This window comes from Salvelinus namaycush, chromosome 16 (genome assembly GCF_016432855.1).
Source record: "Salvelinus namaycush isolate Seneca chromosome 16, SaNama_1.0, whole genome shotgun sequence".
NCBI lineage: Eukaryota > Metazoa > Chordata > Actinopteri > Salmoniformes > Salmonidae > Salvelinus > Salvelinus namaycush.
The window spans coordinates 14,545,384-14,572,345 of NC_052322.1; positions in this window are offsets into that span (position 1 = coordinate 14,545,384).

A 26,962-nucleotide genomic window follows, 5' to 3' on the forward strand; every position below is an offset into this window, starting at 1 on the left:
ATTTTACAAGGTCCTGGATAGGTATTTTAAGTATCAGCAAACCATATTATATGTTAAAGCAATCGGTCAGTCGATTACACTGTCGATTATGTGACACCCAACCATTGGTTGATGCATGCAATGTCTGAGCAGATGAGTGCGACCATTATCTATTATATTGACAAGATAGTCGAGGGACCGCTCTAACAATGGAAATACATGTCCTCAAAAATGGAAGGCAGGCGGGAGGAGGCGAGATTAAGTAGGACCATTCTAGCCAATGAGAGGGCAGATAGGCGCCAACAGGCACAGCTCTGATATAATATCGTTTATTTTCAAAGTTGCCGAAATGCTACCTAACCATTATGAAACTTCTATTTGATCAAATAAGCCTCACGTAGGAAATTAGCAATTCTTTTTTGCTGTTCACTGCCGGTGAAAAAACTGCTCACTGCCAGTCCTTGATGCTCGATTCAAAATGCATGTGACGAAGTGGAGGATTATAATAATGCACAGCCTATAAAACGCTGTAGGCCTACATGTAAGTGTAGCCTACATAACAATATAGCTTACTAATGGTAGCTTACACTGATGTCTCCTCGCCAGGAGAGGGCGTAATCAGTCTATGGGTAGGCTCCACCAGGCTTTCACCCCATCAGCCTGGAAGCAGAGGCTACATCTTGAATACAACCAAGGTGGCTAATGGGGTTCATCATGAATTGAGGTGTACCATATGCATATTCAAGCTGTTGGATGTAGACTACGTCCCTTTTCAACACACTAACACAATGCATATAAATCAAAATACAAATGGGGGGGACTCATGTGAGATTCGAACCCTTTGCGCAATCTGCGACAATTACGTGGACCCGTCACTTTACACAGAGAGCAATTTGACCGCTCAGTCAAATACACGGGAGAGTTGCTTTGATGATCAGAACATGCTGTTGGACTGAGGTACTGTATGTTAAGGATGCTTCCGTGAACAAGTGTTGGAACACGTCCATCTACGTTAACGATTTAATTGGTTGTTTCAGGATATAATCACTGCTATCTGGTGAGGTGCGCATAGGGCTAATGTGTGCCATTATCTAATGGGACCAGCTACAATTTAGAGTTCTGTCACGTCAATTGGTTGATACTCATTTTGAGCCAGAGAAATTGTTTACATTTAAATGGTTGCTTATGTTCGGAAGTATGGCCCCTTTGTCATACGTTTGTATGTATGTGTGTGTGGACGTGTTTAACTATATTTGTGGGGAACAGAAGTCCCAACGAGAATAGTAAACAAACAAAAATGTGACCAACTACGGACATTTTGTTAGTCCCCACAAGGTCAAATGCTATTTCTAGGGCGGTTAAGGTTAGAATTGCTGTTAGGAGCTAGGGTTAGTTTTAGGGTCAGGGTTAGGTTTTCGGCTTAAGGTTAGGGTACGGGTTAGGGAAAATAGGATTTTGAATGGGACTGAATTGTGTGTCCCCACAAGGTTAGTTATACAAGACTGTGTGTGTGTTAATGGAGGAAATGTAGACTATGCCAGTATAACATACAGTATTTTAGTTTTAGTCAATTCAGGGGCCCATCAAGTGCAACTTATTCCTGTTATAGATTGGGCCTACAATGTTAATTTACTAAGACATGCCCGCAGTGGTCAAAATGGTCAAATGTAGCTTGTGTACACATAATGGTCTTAAAGAAGGTCTCTTTCCTTTTGAATTTTGTTCTCACCTGTGGAGCCTGCACAAATAAATGCCTGCTGGTTTGCAAGAAGAATGCGCCCCTTGGTGGCTGAATTATAAATATGGTAACAATCAATTGCAGTTCATTCTTTTGTCACTAGAGGGAGTTGTAATCCCATCGTTGTCATCTCAACCCCCCTTTATGGCATTCTTGCAGCTTTCAGATTTTTTTTCTCTTTGGGATGATAGTCGAGATGGCCCATTGAGCAGACAACAAATGTAGGCCTAATTGATCAGATAACGTTTAGATTAATATGCAGGGGTTTTTAGGTACAGGGCCTGCTCAAGGCATGAGCGACATATGCAGTTGCTTAGGGCCCCAAAAAATATTAATAAACAACTTTTGTTTAAATTAAGTTGGGGTCTCATCTTACTGTTGAGCGGTAGAATAGTAGAATACACAATGTGCAAGTACGAAATTTGGTTGCGCATCATCAATTTTTTGTCTTGTTATATCTGTCGCTGACAGTCACTCAATTAGCCATGTCAGCTAACAATTTTTCGATTGATAAGTTGATCTAGCCAGCTATCTAAACTTAATGACTGAATACCGACTGGGCATGGAGGGGCCCAGTCACTCTCACTCAAATATCATTAAAATGGCATAAGGGTGGCTATACAGTGCATTGGGAAATTATTCAGACCCCCTGACTTTTCCCACATTTTGTTACGGGGGGGGGGGGGGGGGGGGGGCAACCAAATCTTGTTTAGGGTCCCAGAAAGGCAAGAGCAGGCCCTGTGTAATTATGACGATTGAGATAGGATACCATGATATTAGGGCTAGGCCTATTAGGCCTACTTGATGATGATGTTGTGTAAACACGTTGTTCATCTGTTTGTCTTTCTCAAGCAACATTGCATGAAGACTTGACTGGGTCGTTCTACGCTTGTGCTGCCTTTTTGTCACTGGTGTTACCTATATTTTAGATGACAATTCAGGCTTTCCAGAATGTAATTTGACTATTTAATTTGCATATATAATCAAAGACAGAAAGGGTTAATGATAATATTAAGAACATGTTTTGATTAGTAATAATGTACTTTAAACGGGTATGTGTAAAGTTATATTGTATGACATTATTCTATGAACACCAGTGACAGTAACACCATGCAGTGACAAGTAAGACCAGTGACAGTAACACCAGTGACAAATAAGCAGACAAGATGGTGGCCACAGTAGCTCAAACCACACTTCTTAAATTGTAAATAAATCACTTAATCATGTGATTTGATCAATTATTTTAAACACATATATTTTTTCGTTATTGTAAACTGTCTAACACCATTGACACATATTAAGGCCTTGCATAAAAGTACAAAATTAATCATCAAATTGCCAACATATGAAGAGAGAGTGCAGACTCATGTGCTTTTCAAAACAGCCCCGCCTCCAATGAACCTTTGACCCAGGAAGAAGTTGTCAAGGATGTAGAATTTTTTCAAGGTGGTGGTTTTTATAAAGGGTAACATCTTCTGTCATGTCTTGTGGGTTTCATAACCATGTCTATAACAATTCAATAATGATGTGACGGGACATGGGAATCAGTTTAACCATTTATCTTGAATGTGCTCGGTCTACAATACATAGAACCCATAGTAAGTTGTCTTCCTATAGGATACCACAAAGCTGTTCAAGTCCCTTGACCCTGAGATGCTTTTAAGGCATGTTTCATGGTCTACAAACCTCTCCGCCAACCCTTTGGTAGATGGATGATACGGCGCGGACCTGATGGGTTGTACGCCATTCACCTGTTGGAACGTGACCATTTCTTGCGACACTAGCTGTGGTCCGTTGTTCCTAACGAGTTGCAGTGGCAGCTAAACACTTCTCCAAGCATCTCGATGGTCTTCACAGCAGTAGTACATGATGGCAACATCTGGCCACTTGCCATGAGCATCCACGACCACAAGAAACATTCTGTCTTCGAATGGACCTGCAAAGTCGATGTGTATGCATTGCCATGCCTCCTCCGGCCAATCCCACGGATGAAGAGGTGCAAGTTGTGGTACGTTGCGCACCTTAAGGCATGAGGAACATGTTTTTACTTTTTCATCAGTGCTTCCATCTAATCCAGGCCACCAGAAGTGACTTTGTGCGATTTCCTTCATGTGAACCATTCCACAATGACCTGAGTGTAGCTGTTGCAACACTGGTTTCCTCAACGAAGGTGGAATGATATCTCTCCTTCCCCACAGCAGACAACCGGACTGTACTGACAGCTCAGTTCTCCTGGAAAGGTAAGGTTTCAGTTCCGGAGCATTTCCTGAGGCTCTACCTTTGATGATGATGTCCATCACTTCAGATAACACTGGGTAATTTCTGGTGTTTTTCCAGACTTGTGTTGAAGTGACTGGTGCATTTTCCACTTGTTTGAGGTAGAAGATGTCCACTTGGCATGAATCTGGCTTGACCACAGGCAACCTGGAAAGTCCATCTGCGTTGCAGTGCAGTTCTGACTTGCGGTACTTGATGTTGTAGGTGTGTGCTGACAACAACAAAGCCCAACTTTGCATTCAGCTTGCAGCAAGTGACGGAATCACAGTATGCGGTCCAAAGATGCTCGTCGTCTGTAAGAAGGGTGAACTTCCTCCCATAGTTACGAACTCCAGAAACAATGGTTGGATTCGGAGAATCTTGTTTCTCCTGGTTGGAGAGTCCTTTAGCGGCCTTTTGGCAAACTCCAAGCGGGCTGTCATGTGCCTTTTACAGACAGGTGTGTGCCTTTCCAAGTCATGTCCAATTAATTGAATTTACCAAAGGTGGACTCAAATAAAGTTGTAGAAACATCTCAAGGATGATCAATGGAAACAGGATGCACCTGAGTTCAATTTCAAGTCTCATAGCAAAGGGTCTGAATACTAATGTAAATACGGTATTTCAGTTTTTTATTTTTAATACATTTACAAAAACCTGTTTTGGCTTTGTCATTATGGGGTATTGTGTGTAGATTGATGAGAACATTTTTTAAATGTAATCCATTTAAGAATAAGGCTGTAGGCCTCCCGAATGGTGTCGTGGTCTAAGGCACTGCATCGCATCGCAGTGCCACTAGAGATCCTGGTTCAAGTCCAGGCTCTATCTTAGCCAGCTGTGACCGGGAGACCCATTTGGGCGGCGCACAACTGGCCCAGCGTCGTCCGGGTTAGGAGAGGGTTTGGCCGGCCGGGATGTCCTTGTCCCATCGCGCTCTAGCAACTCCTGTGGCGGGCCGGGCGCATGCACACTGACACGGTCGCCAGGTGTGTGGTGTTTCCTCCGACACATTGGTGCGGCTGGCTTCTGGGTTAAGTGGGCATTGTCTCAAGAAGCAGTGCAGCTTGGCTGGGTCATGTTTTGGAGGACGCACGGCTCTCAACTTTCACCTCTCCCGAGTCCGTATGGGAGTTGCAGCTATGGGACAAGACTGTAACTACCAATTGGATACCATGAAAAAGGGATAATTAAAAACATTTTTTTTAAATAATAATAAGGCTGTAACAAAATGTGGAAAAAGACAAGGGGTCTGGATACTTTCTGAATGCACTGTACATATGCATTGATAACACCTTTATGGAATCATTCACAACCCCTTCATGAATGTTGCAGTATCATTCATCATAACTTTCAGTATCAACCATATGTAATCTTCAAAACAAAAGTCCTGTTTTCATTACAGTATTTTAAGTTATTTTATAGTAAAAATATCTGGTTGGATTGAACTGGATGGTTGCTGGTGTTACTGACTGGATTAGTTATTTGATAGTTTCTGCTGAGTTTAAGCCAAGTTGTTAGCTAGTGATTTCAGTCAAGTTTACACAACATGTTCATTTGACACCAATTGCCCTGGTGCCATCCAGATCTGCCATTCAGATTTGAAATTGTTGAAATACTTTGAGGGTTTGCTTGAGCCTGCCTGGAGTGCCAGATTGATGGATTTTGCACTGTTATATAGCACTTTTCTACCAACTTAGGTACTCAAAGTGCTTTACATAGTAGGGGGGAAACTCACCTCATCCACCACCAATGTGTGGCACCCACCTGGGTGATGCACGATGACCATTTCTGTGCCAGAACGCTCACCACACATCAGCTGGAGAGGTGAGGAGTGATATATGCCAATTAGGAATGAGGGGGATGATTCGATGGCCATGATGGAATGAGGTGTCATGGGATTTTTTATGACCACAGTGAGTCAGGACACCCGTTTAACATCCCATCTGAAAGACGGCACCCTACGCAGGGCAATGTCCCCTTCACTGCCCTGGGATCTCCTTAGAAGAGAGGGAAAAGTGCCCCTTACTGGCCCTCCAGCACCACTTCCAGGAGAATCTGGTCTCCCATCCAGGACCAAGCCTGCTTAGCTTCAGAGGCAATCCAGCAGAGTGTGTGTGTGTATGAGTATTCCTGTTTGATGTGGATGAGTTTGTTTGTGTTGTGATTAGCAGTAGGGGGTGGGTGGTACAGTATGTGGGAAGTAGTACATAAAAACATAGATTTTGGTATGTTATTACATGATTAGTTGAATTTATTACATTATTCCTAAAAAAAATCACGGGTTAATGTAATAAGTACCGGTTAATCTAATAACTTATATAACTTATATCACTTACCGGCAAGTTATTACATTTACCGGTTTCATTACTTTCAAAAATCTGAAAGTTATTACAAATAAAAAAGTTATTACATTTACCGGTGTTATTACATTTATCGTTGTCACAGTGTATTTTTGTAGACTTAGTCTGACACAAGAGATACAGCTGCAGCTGCTCCATACGCACCTCCATACGCACCAGCTGCCCCTCTAGCAAGGGAGAGGCATGGTAGTCGTGCGCCCCCCCTTTTAACAGTCAGTATATTCAGTGTGACTTCCTCGTCTGATGAGTCACTCACCTCAGTGTTCTCCTGCTCAACAGCAGGAACATGTCTCTTTTTCTTTTGTTGGAATGTCTCTTTCTTGTTTTCAGTCTTTGACGATATCTCTGAGCTCTTTTTGTTTCTGTAGGCTTGTTCGATGTGTCCCTTTTTATTAACAGGCCCAGCAATTCATGCCCTTACACCAGCATGTAGACGTCTGATGCCCCGCTTTGCCACAGTGGAAGTATGTGCCTTGTTTTCCCCGTCTCTGATTTTAAGTTGCATTTCTGTGCTCTCGTCCTGATTAACTCAAGTGCTGAGCCTTTTTAGCAGCTAGTTCCATTGACAAACGGACTTCAATGACCATTGCCAAGGTCAGATTACTTTCAGTCAATATTCTCTTTTATGTAGTTTCACTCCGTAGCCCACAGTCTGCCTCTAGTGGTGTCATTTAGAACAGGGCTCCCCAACTGGCGGCCCGTGGGCTGAATTTGGCCCGTGGGTGGTTTTATTTGTCCCCACAAATTTTCTGAGCAAATGGATAAATACTTTTTGGACACAGAAGACTGTAAAAACACCAGGAAATCAGCTCAAATTGACTTTAATCCCCCCCCCCCCAAGTATTCTCACGCATAATAGAGAGACACGTGTGATTGTATAGAAATGTAAGCAAGGTTTATTAAGTTTTAGTCAAATATTATATCTGTTTGGGATTCTTGCGGTCAAATTGCAGCCTACAAATGATTTGTAATTATGTTCTGGCCCCTTAGACCATCCGCTCAAGAGAAAATCGGCCTGATTTAGAACATCATTGAGCTCTGATAGTTTCTTTAATGCAGCAGCAAACATTATAACTGATTCTCCCTTTTCCTGGTTTCTTCTGTGGAACCTTTCAGCAATAACCTTTCAGGTTTTGGTGAAAAATGTCCTTTAAATATTGCCACAATATCCCCATATGTCTTATTACCTGGCCTGTCTGGCTTTAGTAGGCTGTGTAGTAAATTAAATGTCTTTGGTCCCATTACACAAAAAATGTAGGCACAATTTATTCTTCATTAATGTGATGTCCAAGAACAAAATATTCAAACCGTTCTGTATATGAGGTCTACTGCTCAACACTTCATTAAACTGTTAAATATTTCCAACAATTCCTGACATTTTTTCGTTTCACAATAGGCTCCCGATTGTCACTCACTTCGATATTGTCCTCAACCATGGCAATGTTCTGTTCTGACAATATTTTCCTCAGTCATGAGATCATTCACTTCACTCATTGACATCTCATCCTTATGTTCGCTCATTTAGCAGTTTTTAATTGCAAAGTTTGGTCTTCACAGTTGAATAAATGTCCTTTACTCACTGTATATTCCTCCCTTTTTAATCACATTGTTTTCCTGCTCCGATATCCGACTTGAATCCTTTTCTACTGTCCATGACGATGCTAACGCTCTCTCTTAGCTAACTCGACTGTGCACTTGGCTCTGCTAACAATACACTGTGCTAACATTAGCGTAGACTGCACCCCAGAAAATACGTTTTAAAATTGTTAAAAGCGACTTCTTCCGGAAATAATATTTCCTGTAGGTTCAGACTTACTAGTCGCCAATCTTTTGTTATGTCTCGTGGGTTTCATAACCACATCTTTATAACAATTCAATAATGATGCGATGGGAGACAGGAATCAGTTAACAAAGATTTATCTTGAACGTGCTCGGTCTTCAACTCATAGAACCCCCATGATGCTCTGCGACACAACCCCAATACACCACACCAATGACAGCTATTCCCTGTAAATATTTGTTTAGATTTAGTTGATATTTTTGTTTTTTTAAGGAAGCACTGTGCAAAAATCGCTCCGCCAATTCCTGGTTGCTGAAATTCTAGTAGTTTGTTTAATGTTAGTTTATGTGAAAAAAATAAAGTATAGTGTAGAGAATCATTGTGCCATCTAAACCGCTGTGAAATAGCTTTTCCATAACCAAAAATATTGTATTTTCATCTGTTTGAAGCTGGTGTAAAAAAAATGACATTAAAAGAAGCAAAAATTAAACTTAAGAACATGAAGCATAGAAACAGCGCACACAGAATAGATCTACCACTTCTTAGACTTGCTTTCAATGAAAATGAAAGATCTATAACAAATATTTCTATGTGAATTTGGTCTGGTCATCCAAAAAGTTACATATTGCGGCTTTAAGTAAATCACTAAATAAAGCTAATACTTTCTTTTTATTACATTTAAAGTGGGAGAAAAATATATATTTTAATATATCAATAAACCACAACTCATGACCCGAGGGACAAGCCAATTGTATTGTACTGACTGTATTTTACAATATATTTTTAAATGGTTTACAATTTGCAATGAAGGATCTCTCTGTACTTTGCTCCGTTCATCTTGAGGCACCTGAGTGGTGCAGCGTTCTAAGGCATTACATCTCAGTGCAAAAGGCGTCACTGCAGTCCTTGGTTTGAATCCAGGCTGCATCACATCCCGCTGTGATTGTCCCATAGGGTGGCGCACAATTGGCCCAGCGTCGTCCAGATTTGGCCGGGTTAGTCCGTGATTGTAAATAAGAATTTGTTCTTAACTGACTTGCCTAGTTAAATAAAGGTTACATTAAAAAAAAAATCTTTCCCTCTATCCTGACTAGTCTCCCAGTCCCTGCCGCTGAAAAACATCCCCACAGAATTATGCTGCCACCACCAAGCTTTACCGTAGGGATGGTGCCAGGTTTCCTCCAGACGTGACGCTTGACATCCAGGCCAAAGAGTTCAATCTTGGTTTCATCAGACCAGAGAATCATGATCTGAGAGTCCTTTAGGTGCTTTTTGGCAAACTCCAAGCGGGCTGTCATGTGCCTTTTACTGAGGAGTGGCTTACGTCTGGCCACTCCACCATAAAGGCCTGATTGGTGGAGTCCTGCAGAGATGGTTGTCCTTCTGGAAGGTTCTCCCATCTCCACAGAGGAACTCTGGAGCTCTGTCAGAGTGACCATCAGGTTCTTGGTCACCTCCCTGACCACGGCCCTTCTCCCTCGATTACTCAGTTATGCCCGGGCGGCCAGCTCTAGGAAGAGTCTTGGGGGTTCCAAACTTCTTCCATTTAAGAATGATGGAGGCCACTGTGCTCTTGGGGACCTTCAATGCTGCAGAATTGTTTTGGTATTATCAATAAAAACAGGATTTTGAGTCTCATAGCAAAGGGTTTGAATACTTATGTAAAATGGTTTTATTTTTAATAAATTTGCTAAACTTTCTAAAAAAAAACATTTTTGCTTTGTCATTATGAGGTATTGTGTGTAGATTGATGAAGATTTTTATTTGATTTAATCCGTTTTAGAATAAGCCCGGGGGTCTGAATGCTTTCCGAATGCACTGTATATTTTGGGTCATTGTCTGAGACTCCAGTCTTGTTTTCACCTCATTTAACACCTGATTTACGTAACAAAAGGCACATCTCAATAGGTGATCCAGGTAAGTCATGGCATGGCACAAGTGGGGGGGGGTGGGCCTTTCCTCTTTTGTTCTCTATTGCTCCTCTATTGTGCCTCAAGCAAGGCCGATGACATCACGGATTTCCACCAGACCAACTCGTTGAATGCCGTACTCCATAAAGTTTGCAGTTGTGTCCAAAAAAACAGATCTTGTTCAAAAAAAATGTTTAACCTTTATTGTGTGTACTTTATTTACACTTGGGATATCACTTTTCAATGGGAAAAGTACAAATAGCGATGGAGGACGTCTTTAAGTGGTTTTCCTGATGACCGGGACAGGAAAACGAAGAATGACCCAACTGTGTTCCATTTTTTTTGTCCAAATACCCAAACCTGTTTCATCTGCACTAATGTCCAAGGCCTACCTTCCATTTTATCATCCAATGTGTACAATTAGGTGCGTTGGCCTACAGGTGTAGCCTACTGCCAGGAAATATAGCGCTCTCCGGCTTTGCTCTTCTTACATAAATCATTCCCTGCCTGAATTCATTTGGTGTCTCGGATTCGAAGTGTGTCAAATGATGAAGTGTGTGTGTGTTGGCCCGATTCACGCTCATGTCATGATGAGAACATGTTATGGCAGGGCACGCAGATAATTACAGGGTGCTCTTGCTGTTTGGGGACTGAACAGAACAGAACAGAAGTTGCTGCCAACATACACACCTGCAAAACACCTTGTGCCTCAGGGATAAAGAGTGGTCTCTCTCTTTCTCTCTCTCTCTCTCTCTCTCTGTAACCCTAACCTTAACCCGAAAACCTTACCTTAACCCTAACGCTAGCTCCTAACCCTAACCCTAAAACTAACCCTAGCTCCTAACCCTAAACCTAATTCTAGCCCTAACACTAATTCTAACCTTAACCCAAAACCCCCTACAAAAAAGCATTTGACCTTGTGGGTTCTAACAAAATTTCCCCAGTCAGTCAAATTTTTGTTTGTGTCCCCACAAGTTAAACACGTACACACACACACACACACACACACACACACACACACACACACACACACACACACACACACACACACACACACACACACACACACACACACACACACACACACACACACACACACACACACACACACACACACACACAGTTATATTTGGTTGAACGAGTTCTTTGTTGTGTGAAGTGATGCCAATTTAGCTGTGGGTGATGAGAGCTTTAACAAGTTTATACCAGGCTGAGCCTTTCTTCACAGTGAGTTTGCTCAGATTGCTTATAGAACGGCTGATTGTGCTTCAGAAAGCACACTTTATGAGTACAGAATGCAGAAAAATATTCTAAGAAAGTGTGGTATTATTCCTGCTTTTAACATGGGTTTACAATTGCATGGGAGACAGTAGCTCATCTGTATCTTTCTAGAGTTGTATTAATCACACTTTAATCATACTATGGTTCATTGATTCATAGATAAGGCATACAACTAAAGCTTTTTTTTTGTTGACATACACAATGTACTTTTGAGTAGCCTGTTTTCTCACAAGGGTAGCTTTATGTGCAGGGAGAGACGGCCGGAAGGAGGGATGGAAAGAAGGACCTTTCCTTTAGAGCTCAGAGATATGCTGTAATTACTTGAATCGCTTCCATATGTGACACTGGCTGCTTTCTAGCTGCCTGCCGGACTCTCTCTCTCTCTCTCTCTCTCTCTCTCTCTCTCTCTCTCAATTCAATTCAATTCAAAGGGGCTTTATTGGTATGGGAAACACGTGTTTACATTGCCAAAGCAAGTGAAATAAACAAAAGTGAGAAGACACAAAACAACAACAACATAAAACTATTAGAATTGAACTGAACATTTTTTCTAAAAGATAATGACATTTCAAGTGTTATATTATCAGCTATGTAGAGTGTTTTACCAATGTGCAAATAGTTGTTGTACGAGTCGCACATCTCATGTGGCCTTGCCCATAGGCCGATATGTTTTGATAAGGTTTGTATCACGACTAAAGGGGCCAGATATCTTCTTAAAATGAAGCACATTAATCCGCTTGACATTGGGTTTAGATGCTGAATGGCATACATAAGCAGCGCGTGAGTTTCAAGTTTGAGGAAGATCATTTTCACCATAAGAATGCACCGTTATAATAAAAGCATTACATGCATAATCACATTTGCGGTCAATTTTAAGAATGGTGTTTTCCCGCTAATTGATTGCATTTTGGAATATTTGAGCTTATAGCCTACTGTGCATTGCTGCGGTTATAATGTGAAGAAATAGCCCAATAGTTGATCAACATTTTAAGCTAAATGTTCTGATCTGTCGCATCAGCCTCATTGCTGAAAAAAGTATTTTTGATACTAGTGGTTTTAATAATAACTGTCCCAGACTATGTTTATTTATTTCTCACACAGAATAGAATAGGTCAACACTATCCCCCATAGTACAAAAGTTGACAGGCTCTAGTGCGTTTGCTGTTCGTTAGGCCTACTCATCTGGTTAGCTAATGAAAAGTAAATGTGGACAGTTCTTCCAAGATCTTCAATGTGCGCCTCGGAATTGGATAAGGACACGCACAGTTGCGTTCCCGATGTGTCTGTCTTCCCTTGTAGCCTGTGAGAAAGGGCATTGGCTAATAAGAATTGAGCTATCTGAGAGAGCCATGTGTTAGAGAGGTGCTTCGGAGCACACAGCCGGGAGAAGGGAATTCTAATTATTATTATTTTATTTTATTTCACCTTTATTTCACCAGGTAGGCAAGTTGAGAACAAGTTCTCATTTACAATTGCGACCTGGCCAAGATAAAGCAAAGCAGTTCGACACATACAACAACACAGAGTTACACATGGAGTAAAACAAACATACAGTCAATAATACAGTAGAAAAATAAGTCTATATACAATGTGAGCAAATGAGGTGAGATAAGGGAGGTAAAGGCAAAAAAAAGGCCATGGTGGCGAAGTAAATACAATATAGCAAGTAAAACACTGGAATGGTAGATTTGCAGTGGAAGAATGTGCAAAGTAGAGATAAAGTAAATAAATAAATACAGTAGGGGGAGAGGTAGTTGTTTGGGCTAAATTCTAGATGGGCTATGTACAGGTGCAGTAATCTGTGAGCTGCTCTGACAGCTGGTGCTTAAAGCTAGTGAGGGAGATAAGTGTTTCCAGTTTCAGAGATTTTTGTAGTTCATTCCAGTCATTGGCAGCAGAGAACTGGAAGGAAAGGCGGCCAAAGGAAGAATTGGTTTTGGGGGTGACCAGAGAGATATAGCTGCTGGAGCGCGTGCTACAGGTGGGTGCTGCTATGGTGACCAGCGAGCTGAGATAAGGGGGGACTTTACCTAGCAGGGTCTTGTAGATAACCTGGAGCCAGTGGGTTTGGCGACGAGTATGAAGCGAGGGCCAGCCAACGAGAGCGTACAGGTCGCAGTGGTGGGTAGTATATGGGGCTTTGGTGACGGATGGCACTGTGATAGACTGCATCCAATTTATTGAGTAGGGTATTGGAGGCTATTTTGTAAATGACATCGCCGAAGTCGAGGATCGGTAGGATGGTCAGTTTTACAAGGGTATGTTTGGCAGCATGAGTGAAAGATGCTTTGTTGCGAAATAGGAAGCCAATTCTAGATTTAACTTTGGATTGGAGATGTTTGATGTGAGTCTGGAAGGAGAGTTTACAGTCTAACCAGACACCTAGGTATTTGTAGTTGTCCACATATTCTAAGTCAGAACCGTCCAGAGTTGTGATGTTGGACGGGCGAGCAGGTGCAGGCAGCGATCGGTTGAAGAGCATGCATTTAGTTTTACTTGTATTTAAGAGCAATTGGAGGCCACAGAAGGAGAGTTGTATGGCATTGAAGCTCGTCTGGAGGGTTGTTAACACAGTGTCCAAAGAAGGGCCAGAAGTATACAGAATGGTGTCGTCTGCGTAGAGGTGGATCAGAGACTCACCAGCAGCAAGAGCGACATCATTGATGTATACAGAGAAGAGAGTCTGTCCAAGAATTGAACCCTGTGGCACCCCCATAGAGACTGCCAGAGGCCCGGACAACAGGCCCTCCGATTTGACACACTGAACTCTATCAGAGAAGTAGTTGGTGAACCAGGCGAGGCAATCATTTGAGAAACCAAGGCTATTGAGTCTGCCGATGAGGATGTGGTGATTGACAGAGTCGAAAGCCTTGGCCAGGTTAATGAATACGGCTGCACAGTATTGTTTCTTATCGATGGCGGTTAGGATATCGTTTAGGACCTTGAGCGTGGCTGAGGTGCACCCATGACCAGCTCTGAAATCTGATTGCATAGCGGAGAAGGTATGGTTGGATTCGAAATGGTCGGTAATCTGTTTGTCGACTTGGCTTTCGAAGACCTTAGAAAGGTAGAGTAGGACAGATATAGGTCTGTAGCAGTTTGGGTCAAGAGTGTCCCCCCCTTTGAAGAGGGGGTTGACCGCAGCTGCTTTCCAATCTTTGGGAATCTCAGACGACACGAAAGAGAGTTTGAACAGGCTAGTAATAGGGCTTGCAACAATTTCGGCAGATAATTTTAGAAAGAAAGGGTCCAGATTGTCTAGCCCGGCTGATTTGTAGGGGTCCAGATTTTGCAGCTCTTTCAGAACATCAGCTGACTGGATTTGGGAGAAGGAGAAATGGGGAAGGCTTGGGCGAGTTGCTGTGGGGGGTGCAGTGCTGTTCACCGGGGTAGGGGTAGCCAGGTGGAAAGCATGGCCAGCCGTAGAAAAATGCTTATTGAAATTCTCAATTATAGTGGATTTATCGGTGGTGACAGTGTTTCCTGTCCTCAGCGCAGTGGGCAGCTGGGAGGAGGTGTTCTTATTCTCCATGGACTTTACAGTGTCCCAGAACTTTTTTGAGTTTGTGTTGCAGGAAGCAAATTTCTGCTTGAAAAAGCTAGCCTTTGCTTTTCTAACTGCCTGTGTATATTGGTTTCTAGCTTCCCTGAAAAGTTTCATATCACGGGGGCTGTTCGATGCTAATGCAGAACGCCATAGGATGTTTTTGTGTTGGTTAAGGGCAGTCAGGTCTGGAGAGAACCAAGGGCTATATCTGTTCCTGGTTCTAAATTTCTTGAATGGGGCATGCTTATTTAAGATGGTGAGGAAGGCATTTAAAAAAAATAACCAGGCATCCTCTACTGACGGGATGAGATCAATATCCTTCCAGGATACCCCGGCCAGGTCGATTAGAAAGGCCTGCTCGCTGAAGTGTTTCAGAGAGCGTTTGACAGTGATGAGTGGAGGTCGTTTGACCGCTGACCCATTACAGATGCAGGCAATGAGGCAGTGATCGCTGAGATCTTGGTTGAAAACAGCAGAGATGTATTTAGAGGGCAAGTTGGTTAGGATGATATCTATGAGGGTGCCCGTGTTTACGGCTTTGGGGTGGTACCTGGTAGGTTCATTGATAATTTGTGTGAGATTGAGGGCATCAAGCTTAGATTGTAGGATGGCTGGGGTGTTAAGCATGTTCCAGTTTAGGTCGCCTAGCAGCACGAGCTCTGAAGATAGATGGGGGGCAATCAGTTCACATATGGTGTACAGAGCATAGCTGGGGGCAGAGGGTGGTCTATAGCAGGCGGCAACGGTGAGAGACTTGTTTTTATAGAGGTGGATTTTTAAAAGTAGAAGTTCAAATTGCTTGGGTACAGACCTGGATAGTAGGACAGAACTCTGCAGGCTATCTTTGCAGTAGATTGCAACACCGCCCCCTTTGGCCGTTCTATCTTGTCTGAAAATGTTGTAGTTAGGAATGGAGATTTCAGAATTTTTGGTGGTCTTCCTAAGCCAGGATTCAGACACGGCTAGAACATCCGGGTTGGCAGAGTGTGCTAAAGCAGTGAATAAAACAAACTTAGGGAGGAGGCTTCTAATGTTAACATGCATGAAACCAAGGCTATTACGGTTACAGAAGTCATCAAAAGAGAGCGCCTGGGGAATAGGAGTGGAGCTAGGCACTGCAGGGCCTGGATTCACCTCTACATCACCAGAGGAACAGAGGAGGAGTAGGATAAGGGTACGGCTAAAAGCTATGAGAATTGGTCGTCTAGAACGTCCGGAACAGAGAGTAAAAGGAGGTTTCTGGGGGCGATAAAATAGCTTCAAGGTATAATGTACAGACAAAGGTATGGTAGGATGTGAATACAGTGGAGGTAAACCTAGGTATTGAGTGATGATGAGAGAGATATTGTCTCGAGAAACATCATTGAAACCAGGTGATGTCATCGCATGTGTGGGTGGTGGAACTGAAAGGTTGGATAAGGTATAATGAGCAGGGCTAGAGGCTCTACAGTGAAATAAGCCAATAAACACTAACCAGAACAGCAATGGACAAGGCATATTGACATTAAGGAGAGGCATGCTTAGTCGAGTGATCATAAGGGTCCAGTGAGTAGTGAGGTTGGTTGGGGTAACGGCGATTCAGACAGCTAGCCGGGCCATCGGTAGCAAGCTAGCATAGGATGGAGGTCTGTTTTTAGCCACCTCGTGCGTTTCCGACGGTAGATTAGTGGGGTTCCGTGTGGTAGAGGGGATCAATCCAGTTGGCAAAATAGATATAGTTATAGTGACCCAAGAAAAACTGTCCGATAGACCTATTCAGAGGGGTCCATTATATTCAGCCCAAGGGCACAACGGCCACAGGCCACAAAAGGCATGGATTTTTTTGTGCCATTAAGACCACACAAAGGGGATGCTGCCGGGAAATTCGAGGCATTATCAAGTGCTTGTCAAATTGTGAATGAGATACTGATGAAATGTGTGCAGCCTGCGCAAATAACAAAGCAGAGTTGCATCATGGATCCTTACAATGTATTAAAAATACGAACATTGGGCTATATGTTCTGATCACAACTTAAGTTGCATAATTAACTGTAAATGAAGCCTATAGGAAGACGTGTATCTTTGTTAACTGCTCAACACAAAATAGCCGCATGTCCTCACTCCCTCAGAAATGTTTTGGAGAAAACATCCTTTCTGTTTTATTCAGCTATGTTCAATTGTGTTCTTCATACTATAAAATAATTGAAATCATGCCACAGAATTCTAAGCAAATCTTGTCTGCTAAATGAACTAAGGACAAGGAGTATGCTATTCTGTTCTTCCGAAATACACTACATTTTCTTCATATCATGTTCCTTTAGACCTGTCTAAAATACATCATGGATTTATTGTGATCGTGTAGGCTATGGATTTATTAGACTTTATAAAATGTAGATGTCCCAAAGGTCTGCATCAGTGGCTTGTAGGCTATGCGTGGAAACGTGTTTATGTTAATTAACGGTCAATTACTGTGAGACCGGCAGTTATTTGCTTGACAATCACTGGCTGACAAAATGTCATGACCGCCACAGCCCTAGCCTGTGTGATCTGTGGGAAATATGTGTCTCTAAATTAGTCATACATTTGGCAGGAGGCTAGGAAGTTCAGATCAGTTTCCAACTCATTTTGTGTGCAGTGGGCACATAGCCTGTCTTCTCTCGAGAGCTAGGTCTGCGTCTCTCAATAGCAAGGCTATTAATTTTGGGTCAGTCACAGTGGTCAGGTATTCTGCTACTGTGTATTCTCTGTTTAGGGACAGATAGCATTTCAGTTTGCTCTGTTTTTTGGTTGATTCATCCAGTGTGTCAAGTAGTTATATTTTTGTTTTCTCATCATTTGGTTGGGTCTAATTGTGTTGCTCTACTGGGGCTCTGTGGGGTTTGTGTTTGTGAACAGAGCCCCAGAACCAGTTGGCTGAAGGGACTCTTCTCTAGGTTCACGTCTCTGTAGGTGAGGGCTTTGCGGTGGTATGTGTGGGCATCGCTTCCTTTTAGGTGGTTGTAAAATCTTACAGCTCTTTTCTGGATTTTGTTAACTAGCGGGTTTAGTCCTAATTCGACAGAGCCGCAAGAGTTGTGACCAATTTTTGTTGGTTGTTTTGTTGTAGTTGTGTCTAGGGGGGCATATTTGGGAGGGAATGCTGTCAACTCCAGGTAGGTGTTTGTTCTCCTGTGTGCTAAGAATGTCGGGTTCTTGTCCAGTTCTGGCATTTAGGTCACCACAGACTAGTGTTCGTGGGCCTGGAAATGATTGACCTCTCCTTCTAGGATGGAGAAGATGTCTTCAATAAAGTATGGGTATTCTAGTGGGGGATATAGGAAGCACACAGGAGTACATTTTTCTCTGTTGAGATAATTTCCTTTAGAATTTCTAGCCAAATGTAAAATTTTCATGTTTTGATTAATTTAATGGAGTGGGTTAAGTCTGATCCATACCAAATGAGCATTGTTTGGGGTTTTGCGTTGTGCACACAATTATATTTTTGCATAATTCTGTATGCAGAGTCTCAATTGGGTGTTTGTCCCATTTTGTGAATTATTGGTTGGTGAGTTGACGCCAGACCTCACAACCATAGAGGGCAATGGGTTCTATAACTGATTTAAGTATTTTGTTGCCAGCTCCTAATTGGGATGTTGAGTTTTATGTTTGTTTGGATCGAGTAGAAGACTTGTTGCCTTGTCTCTCAGATCGTTCATAGCCTTGTGGAAATGACCTATGGGGCTGATGTTTAGGCTGAGGTAGGTATAGTTCTTTGTGTGCTGTATTTGTTTTCCTGGCTACTGGACCTTTTTTGTAACATCATTGTTTTTGTCTTGCTGAGATTCACAGTCAGGGCCCAGGTCTGACAGAATCTGTGCAGTCCGTCTAGGTCAGCATTTCCCAAACTCAGTCCTCGGGACCTCAAGGGGAGCACGTTTTTGTTTTTCCCCTAGCGCTACACAGCTGATTCTAATGATCAAAGCTTGATAATTAGTTGATTATTTGAATCAGCTGTGTAGTGCTAGGGCAAAAACCAAAACGCTTTCCCCTTGAGGTCCCGAGGACTGAATTTGGGAAAACATGAACTAGGTGCTGCTGTAGGCCATCCTTGGTTGGGGACAGAAGCACCAGATCATCTGCAAACTGTAGACATTTGATTTCTGAGTCCAGTAGTGTGAGGCCAGGTCCTGCAGACTGTTCTAGGGCTCTTCATTGATATATACTGTATGTTGAAGAGGGTGGGGCTCAAGCTGCATCCCTGTCTCACCCAACATTCCTGAGGAAAGGAATCTGTGTGTCTAGTGCCAATTTTGACTGCACACTTGTTGTTTGATAATGTCATATGTTTTTCCCCCAACACCGCTTTCCATCCATTTGTATAGCAGTCAAGAGCTTTTTTGAAATAAACAAAACATGAGAAGACTTTGCTTTTGTTTTGTTTTGTTTGTCAGTAAGGGGATGCAGGTGTCTGGCGTACGGTATTTTGGTAAGAAGCCAATTTGACATTTGCGCAGGACATTGTTTTCACTGAGGAAATGTTGGAGTCTGGTGTTGATGATACTGCAGAGGATTTTTCAGAGATGGCTGTTGACACAGATTCCACTGTAATTATTGGGGTCAAATTTGTCTCCACTTTTGTGGATTGGGGTTATCAGTCCTTCGTTCCAAATATTGGGGAAGATGCCAGAGCTGAGGATGATGTTAAAGAGTATAAGTATAGCCAATTGGAATTTGTAGTCTGTATGTTTTATCATTTCATTTTGGATACCATCAACACCACAGGCCTTTTTGGGTTGGAGGGTTTGTATTTTGTCCTGTTGTTCATTCAATTGAAGAATCCAGTGGGTTCTGGTAGTCTTTAATAGCTGATTCATTCTTGTTAATTTCTTAGGTTCTGCTTGACATGTTTTGATTTGATAGGGAAGCTGAAAGGTCAAATATTCAGTTTAGACTTTCTACTGCCAAGTTTATACCTAGTTTATGCTATTGGAGTGAAACATTTTGTCCAGGAAGTTGTCTGAAAGGGATTGGTTTTGCTGTTGCCCAATAGTTTTTTGCTAGATTTCTAAACTTCTTTCCCTCCGTCTATAGCAGTACTTAATATTATGTAGTTTGTTCAGCTTTGAAGCCTCATGATTGAGTATTGCTCTTTTTTAAGTAGGCTGTGATTTTGCTGTGATCTGATAGGGGTGTCAGTGGGCTGACTGTGAACGCTCTGAGAGACTCTGGGTTGAGGTCTGTGATAAAGTAATCTACAGTACTACTGCCAAGGAATGACTTGTAGGTGTACCTACCGTAGAAGTCCCCTTGAAGCCTACCATTGACTATGTACAGACCTAGCATGCGACAGAGCCGCAAGAGTTGTGACCAATTTTTGTTGGTTGTTTTGTTGTAGTTGTGTCTAGGGGGGCATATTTGGGAGGGAATGCTGTCAACTCCAGGTAGGTGTTTGTTCTCCTGTGTGCTAAGAATGTCGGGTTCTTGTCCAGTTCTGGCATTTAGGTCACCACAGACTAGTGTTCGTGGGCCTGGAAATGATTGACCTCTCCCTCTAGGATGGAGAAGATGTCTTCAATAAAGTATGGGGATTCTAGTGGGCGATATAGGAAGCACACAGGAGGACATTTTTCTCTGTTGAGATAATTTCCTTTAGAATTTCTAGCCAAATGTAAAAATATAATGTTTTGATTAATTTAATGGTGGGTTAAGTCTGATCCATACCAAATGAGCATACCCCCCTGAGTCTCTTCCCTGTGTTTGGTGGACGGTACTACCAGCTCTCTGTAACCTAGAGGGCAACCAGTTGGTCCATCTCCTCTATACCATGTTTCATGCAGGATGACCATTTCAGATTTCTTTGGTGAAGTCTGGGTTTCTCTCTTCTTTTTCAGTTTCTTCCTCTCCCTCCTGTTTTTTCTCCCTTTTTGCCTTCGCAGAAACCTTCTCTCTCTCTCTCTCCCTCCCCAGCACTCAGAGCTTTTTAGCAAAACCACTGCTTAAACAAAGTCTATCTCAGTCAGAACATCCTGGCACATTTGGATCCACAACTTGTGGTGATTGAATTAGAACGAGCCAGCCAGGGAGAGAGGGGGGAGAAACTGAGAAGGAGAGAGAGAGGAGGCAGAGAGAGAGAGAGGGAGGGGAGAGAAAAATAAGAGGGGGTTTTAGGTGCGAGGAAGAGAAAGATGGGGAGAAAGATGGGTGAAAGTGAGTAGAAGAATACGGAAAAGAATAAAAAACAGGAAATATAGAAAAAGAATGTGGTTTCGGCTGAAAGAATTCCGGCAGAGCGGGAGGAGAGCGGGAGGCAGAACGGAGAGAGAGAGAGAGAAGGAGAGAGAGGGAGAGGTGGAAAGAGAAAGAAGGAAAATTAGGCAGAAAGAGTAATAGCTATAGTAATGTTTTTTGACAGAGCTGGGTTCGCAAAGGGTTCATGGTGACATCATGGGCGATTTTGAGGAAAGTATAGACAGGAGGGCCATTCACCTTTCATTGGACACATGTTAGGGAATAGGGCTATGTACACTGCTTGTGCTGGCACACATGCCTGCCGCTAACTGTGTGGAAAACGCTTCATTGCACCCCCCCCCCCACATACACACACACACTCTCTCTCTTTTCTCTCTCTCTCTTTCCCTCTCGTCTCTTTCGTCCAGAATAAACCCCAAATAAACTCTGTATGTGCTTTTAGGCTCCTATATAAACAGATGTATTTGTTGTTGAAACATAGTAATCGTTGTAGTTGCCCAAAGCCTCCTTGCCTAACACGCACTATACTATTCTCCTAGCATCTCATTTTCCATTGAGTTGTATTCCTCTGTGTGTGTATGTTTTCCTTCATGGCATTCGGAGTGTAAAAGTGTGCGTTTTGCCAGCAGGCTGAATGAATGAGCTCTTTCATTTCACAGGATGTGTATTTAACTTGGCAACTAAAAACGGACTATGCGTAAGTGAGTGAGTAGGTAAGTGTATATTTACGTGTGTGTGTGTGTGCTTGAGTATGTGGGGGAACTATGTGCTTGTGTGTGTATTTGTGTGTCTGTCTGTGCGTGTGTGTGTGTGCACGAGAGCGTGGCTGCCTTGCGCCCCCTACATGTGCGGCACCAAACTCAGTCTCAGTTCGGCACCAAACTTCACGACATCAATCTGAATGCAATAGAAATAGTGGAAATAGGGAAATAGTGATATCTTTATAGTGATCTCTTTAAAGACATCTCGTAGCTGATTAAAACCTGCCCACCAGCAGCAGCAGCAACAGCTCCCTCTATCACCCACCTTTTTACCTTGTGTGTGTCATTCATTACCAGTAAAGCACTGCCAGAGAGAGAGATAGAGAGAGGAGGGAGAGAGAAAAACAGAAAGAATGAGGAAAAAGGGGAAGGAGAGACAGAAAGTGAGCGAGACAGAGAGAGTGGAAGGGAGAGAAGGAGAGCGATAGTTATTGAGAGAGGGAAAGAGGGAGAGAGAGAGAAGAGAACAATCTCTCTCTTGATTTCTTTCTCTTTCTCCCCTCTCTCTCCCTCCCTCTCTCTCTCTCTCTCCTACTCAACCCCTCCCTCTCTCCTTGATTCCCTTCCCCAACCTCCCTCCCTCTATCCCTCCCTCCTTCCTCTCCTATTTTCTAATTCTCCTCTGCCAGCTAGCCCCAGGCTTATACACTTCTATGGTTTCTCAGAATGCACATAAGTAGAAACAGACATACACTGGATTACAATATTTTCAGGAATATTTTAATCTTCAAAAAAATATACCCTCTCTACCAACAAGGAGTCATGGAGAGTCCATTCTATAGTACTGTGGCATGAAGCATTGTGTGCTGATTTACACAAGAAGTACTGCTACTGAACCAAAACGGGTTCAATGGCTTGGCTGCTGGCTTGTTGTCAGAGAATACTACTGTTTCAGAATTGATGATGCCAGCCAGGGGGTTATGATGTCACAGACGTGACCTCAAATAGTGAGGTGGCGGTTTGGTTGGCCATTTTCCTAGTGCTGACCACAGAGAGAGCGAGAGAGCGGGGAGGGGGGGTTTGTTAGAGAGTGGAGGGAGAGTTAGAGAGGGGCTGAGGGGCAAGAGAGAGAGGGGAATGAGAGGGGGTGGGAGAGAGAGCAGGGAGAGGGAAATAGAGGGGGGGAAGAGAGAGGTAGAGAGAGAGGGAGGGAAGAGAGAGAGGGGGAGGGAGAGAAAGAGAGATGGGACTCTGATCTATCTTCATTATCCTCCACTCTGCAGTCTCCCAGACAGTCACATCATAAATCTCTCACTGTAACACACTCCACTGACACTGAAACACAAACACTATTAACCCCTGAACTTCCCTGTAGTTGCAACTACTGACGAGCACACACTAATACACACACACTAGTACACACACACTAATACACACACACACACACACACCACACCACACCACACCGCACACACACACAGTTCAATACACAGGCACACATAGTAAAAGTAAAGAAAAACCCTTGAATGAGTAGGTGTTCTAAAACTTTTCACCGGTATTGTACCGTTTTAGAACACCTACTCATTCAAGGGTTTTTCTTTACTTTGACTATTTTCTACATTGTAGAATAATAGTGAAGACATCAAAACTATGAAATAGCACATATGGAATACTGTAGTAACCAAAAAAGTGTTAAGCAAGTCAAAATATATTTGATCAAATAGCCACCCTTTGCCTTTAGGACAGCTTTGCACACTCTTGGCATTCTCTCAACCAGCTTCATGAGGTAGTCACTTGGAATGCATTTCAATTAACAGGTGTTTCTTCTTCAAAGTTATTTGTGGAATTTATTTTCTTCTTAATGCGTTTGAGCCAATTAGTTGTGTTGTGACAAGATAGGGGTGGTATACAGAAGATAGCCCTATTTGGTAAAAGACCAAGTCCATATTATGGCAAGAACAGCTCAAATAATCAAAGAGAAATGACAGTTCATCATTACTTTAAGACATGAAGGTCAGCCAGTATGGAAAATTTCAAGAACTTTGAAAGTTTCTTCAAGTGCAGTCCCAAAAACCATCAAGCACTATGATGAAACTGGCTCTCATGAGGACCATCACAGGAATGGAAGACCCAGAGTTACCTCTGCTGTAGAGGATAAGTTCATTAGAGTTACCAGCCTCAGAAATTGCAGCCCAAATAAATGCTTCACAGAGTTCAAGTAACAGACACATCTCAACATGAACTGTTCAGAGGAGACTGTGTCAATCAGGCCTTCATGGTTGAATTGCTGCAAATAAAACACTTCTAAAGGACACCAATAACAAGAAGAGACTTGCTTTGTCCAGGGAACACGAGCAATGGACATTAGACCGGTGGAAATTTGTCCTTTGGTCTGGATTCTAAATTTTAGATTTTTGGTTCCAACCGCCGTGTCTTTTTGAGATGCGAATTTGGTGAACGGATTATCCTCCACATGTGTATTTCCCACCGTGAAGCATGGAGGAGGAGGTGTTATGGTGTGGGGGTGCTGTCTGTGATTTATTTAGAATTCAAGGCACACTTAACCGGCATGGCTACCATAGCATTCTGCAGCGATACGCCATCCCATCTAGTTTGGGCTTAGTGGGACTATAATTTGTTTTTCAACAGGACAATGACCCAACACACCTCCAGGCTGTGTAAGGGCTATTTTACCAAGAAGGAGAGTGATACAACAGTAGCTAAGATGGGGAGAAGTATGTCCATAATAAAGCGCTGCTCTACCTTCTTAACAGCACTGTTAACAAGGCAGGTCCTACAGGCCCTAGTTTTGTCGCACCTGGACTACTGTTCAGTCGTGTGGACAGGTGCCATAAAAAAAGACTTAGGAAAATTGCAATTAGTTCAGAACAGGGCAGCACGGCTGGCCCTTGGATGTACACAGAGAGCTAATATTAATAATATGCATGTCAATCTCTCCTGGCTCAAAGTGGAGGGGAGATTGACTTCATCACTGCTTGTATTTTTATGAGAGGTATTGACACGTTGCACCGAGCTGTCTGTTTGAACTACTGGCGCACAGCTTGGACACCCCCACAAGACATGCCACAAGAGGTCTCTTCACAGTCCCCAAGTCCAGAACAGACTATGGGAGGTGCACAGTACTATATAGAGCCATGACTACATGGAACTCTATTCCACATCAAGTAACTCATGCAAGCAGTAAAATTAGATGTAAAAAAACACCTTATGGAACAGCGGGGACTGTGAAGCAACACAAACATAGGCACAGACAGATGCATACACACACACACACACACACACACACGATAGCATACGCACTATACACACACTTACACATGGATTTGTACTGTATACAGTTGAAGTCGGAAGTTTACATACACCTTAGCCAAATTCATTTAAACTCAGTTTTTCCACAATTCCTGACATTTAATCTGAGAAAAAATTCCCTGTCTTAGGTCAGTTAGGATCACCACTTTATTTTAAGAATGTGAAATGTCAGAATAATAGTAGAGAGAATGATTTATTTCATATTTTATTTATTTCATCACATTCCCAGTGGGTCAGAAGTTTACATAATCTCAATTAGTATTTGGTAGCATTGCCTTTAAATTGTTTAACTTGGGTCAAACGTTTCGGGTAGCCTTCCACAAGCTTTCCACAATAAATTGGATGAATTTTGGCCCATTCCTCCTGACAGAGCTGCTGTAACTGAGTCAGGTTTGTAGGCCTCCTTGCTCGCACACGCTTTTTCAGTTCTGCCCACAAATGTTCTATAGGATTGAGGTCAGGGCTTTGTGATGGCCACTCCAATACCTAGACTTTGTTGTCCTTAAGCCATTTTGTCACAACTTTGGAAGTATGCTTGGGGTCATTGTCCATTTGGAAGACCCATTTGCGACCAAGCTTTAACTTCCTGACTGATGTCTTGAGATGTTGCTTCAATATATCCACATAATTTTCCTTCCTCATGATGCCATCCATTTTGTGACGTGCACCAGTCCCTCCTGCAGCAAAGCACCCCCACAACATGATGCTGCCACCCTCGTGCTTCACGGTTGGGATGGTGTTCTTCGGCTTGCAAGCATCCCCCTTTTTCCTCCAAACATAATGATTGTCATTATGGCCAAACAGTTCAATTTTTTTTCATCAGACCAGAGTACATTTCTCCAAAAAGTACGATCTTTGTCCCCATGTGCAGTTGCAAATCATAGTCTCGCTTTTTTATGGCGATTTTGGAGCATTGGCTTCTTCCTTGCTGAGCGGCCTTTCAGGTTATGTCGATATAGGACTCATTTTACTGTGGATATAGATACTTTTGTACCTGTTTCCTCCAGCATCTTCACAAGGTCCTTTGCTGTTGTTCTGGGATAGATTTGCACTTTTCACACCAAAGTACGTTCATCTCTAGAAGACAGAACGCGTCTCCTTCCTGAGCGGTGTGACGGCTGCATGGTCCCATGGTGTTTATACTTGCGTACTATTGTTTGTACAGATGAACGTGGTACCTTCAGGCATTTGGAAATTGCTCCCAAGGATGAACCAGACTTGTGGAGGTCTACAATTTTTTTTCTGAGGTCTTGGCTGATTTCTTTTGATTTTCCCATGATGTCAAGCAAAGAGGCACTGAGTTTGAAGGTAGGCCTTGAAATACATCCACAGGTACACCTCCAATTGACTCAAATGATGTCAATTAGCCCATCAGAAGCTTCTAAAGCCATGACATCATTTTCTAGAATTTTCCAAGCTGTTTAAAGGCACAGTCAACTTAGTGTATGTAAACTTCTGACCCACTGGAATTGTGATACAGTGAATTATAAATGAAATAACCTGTCTGTAAACAATTGTTGGAAAAATGACTTGTGTCATGCACAAAGTAGAGGTCCTAAACGACTTGCCAAAACTATAGTTTGTTAACAAGAAATTTGTGCAGTGGTTGAAAAACGAGTTTTAATGACTCCAACCTAAGTGTATGTAAACTTCCGACTTCAATTGTATATGTGGTAGTGGTGGAGTAGGGGCCTGAGGGCACACAGTCTGTGAATCTATTGTAATGTTTTTAAAATTGTATAAACTGCCTTAATTTTGCTGGACCCCAGGAAGAGTAGCTGTTGACATTGGCAGCAGCTAATGATAATAAACTCAGCAAAAAAAGAAACGTCCCTTTTTCAGGACCCTGTATTTCAAAGATAATTAGTAAAAA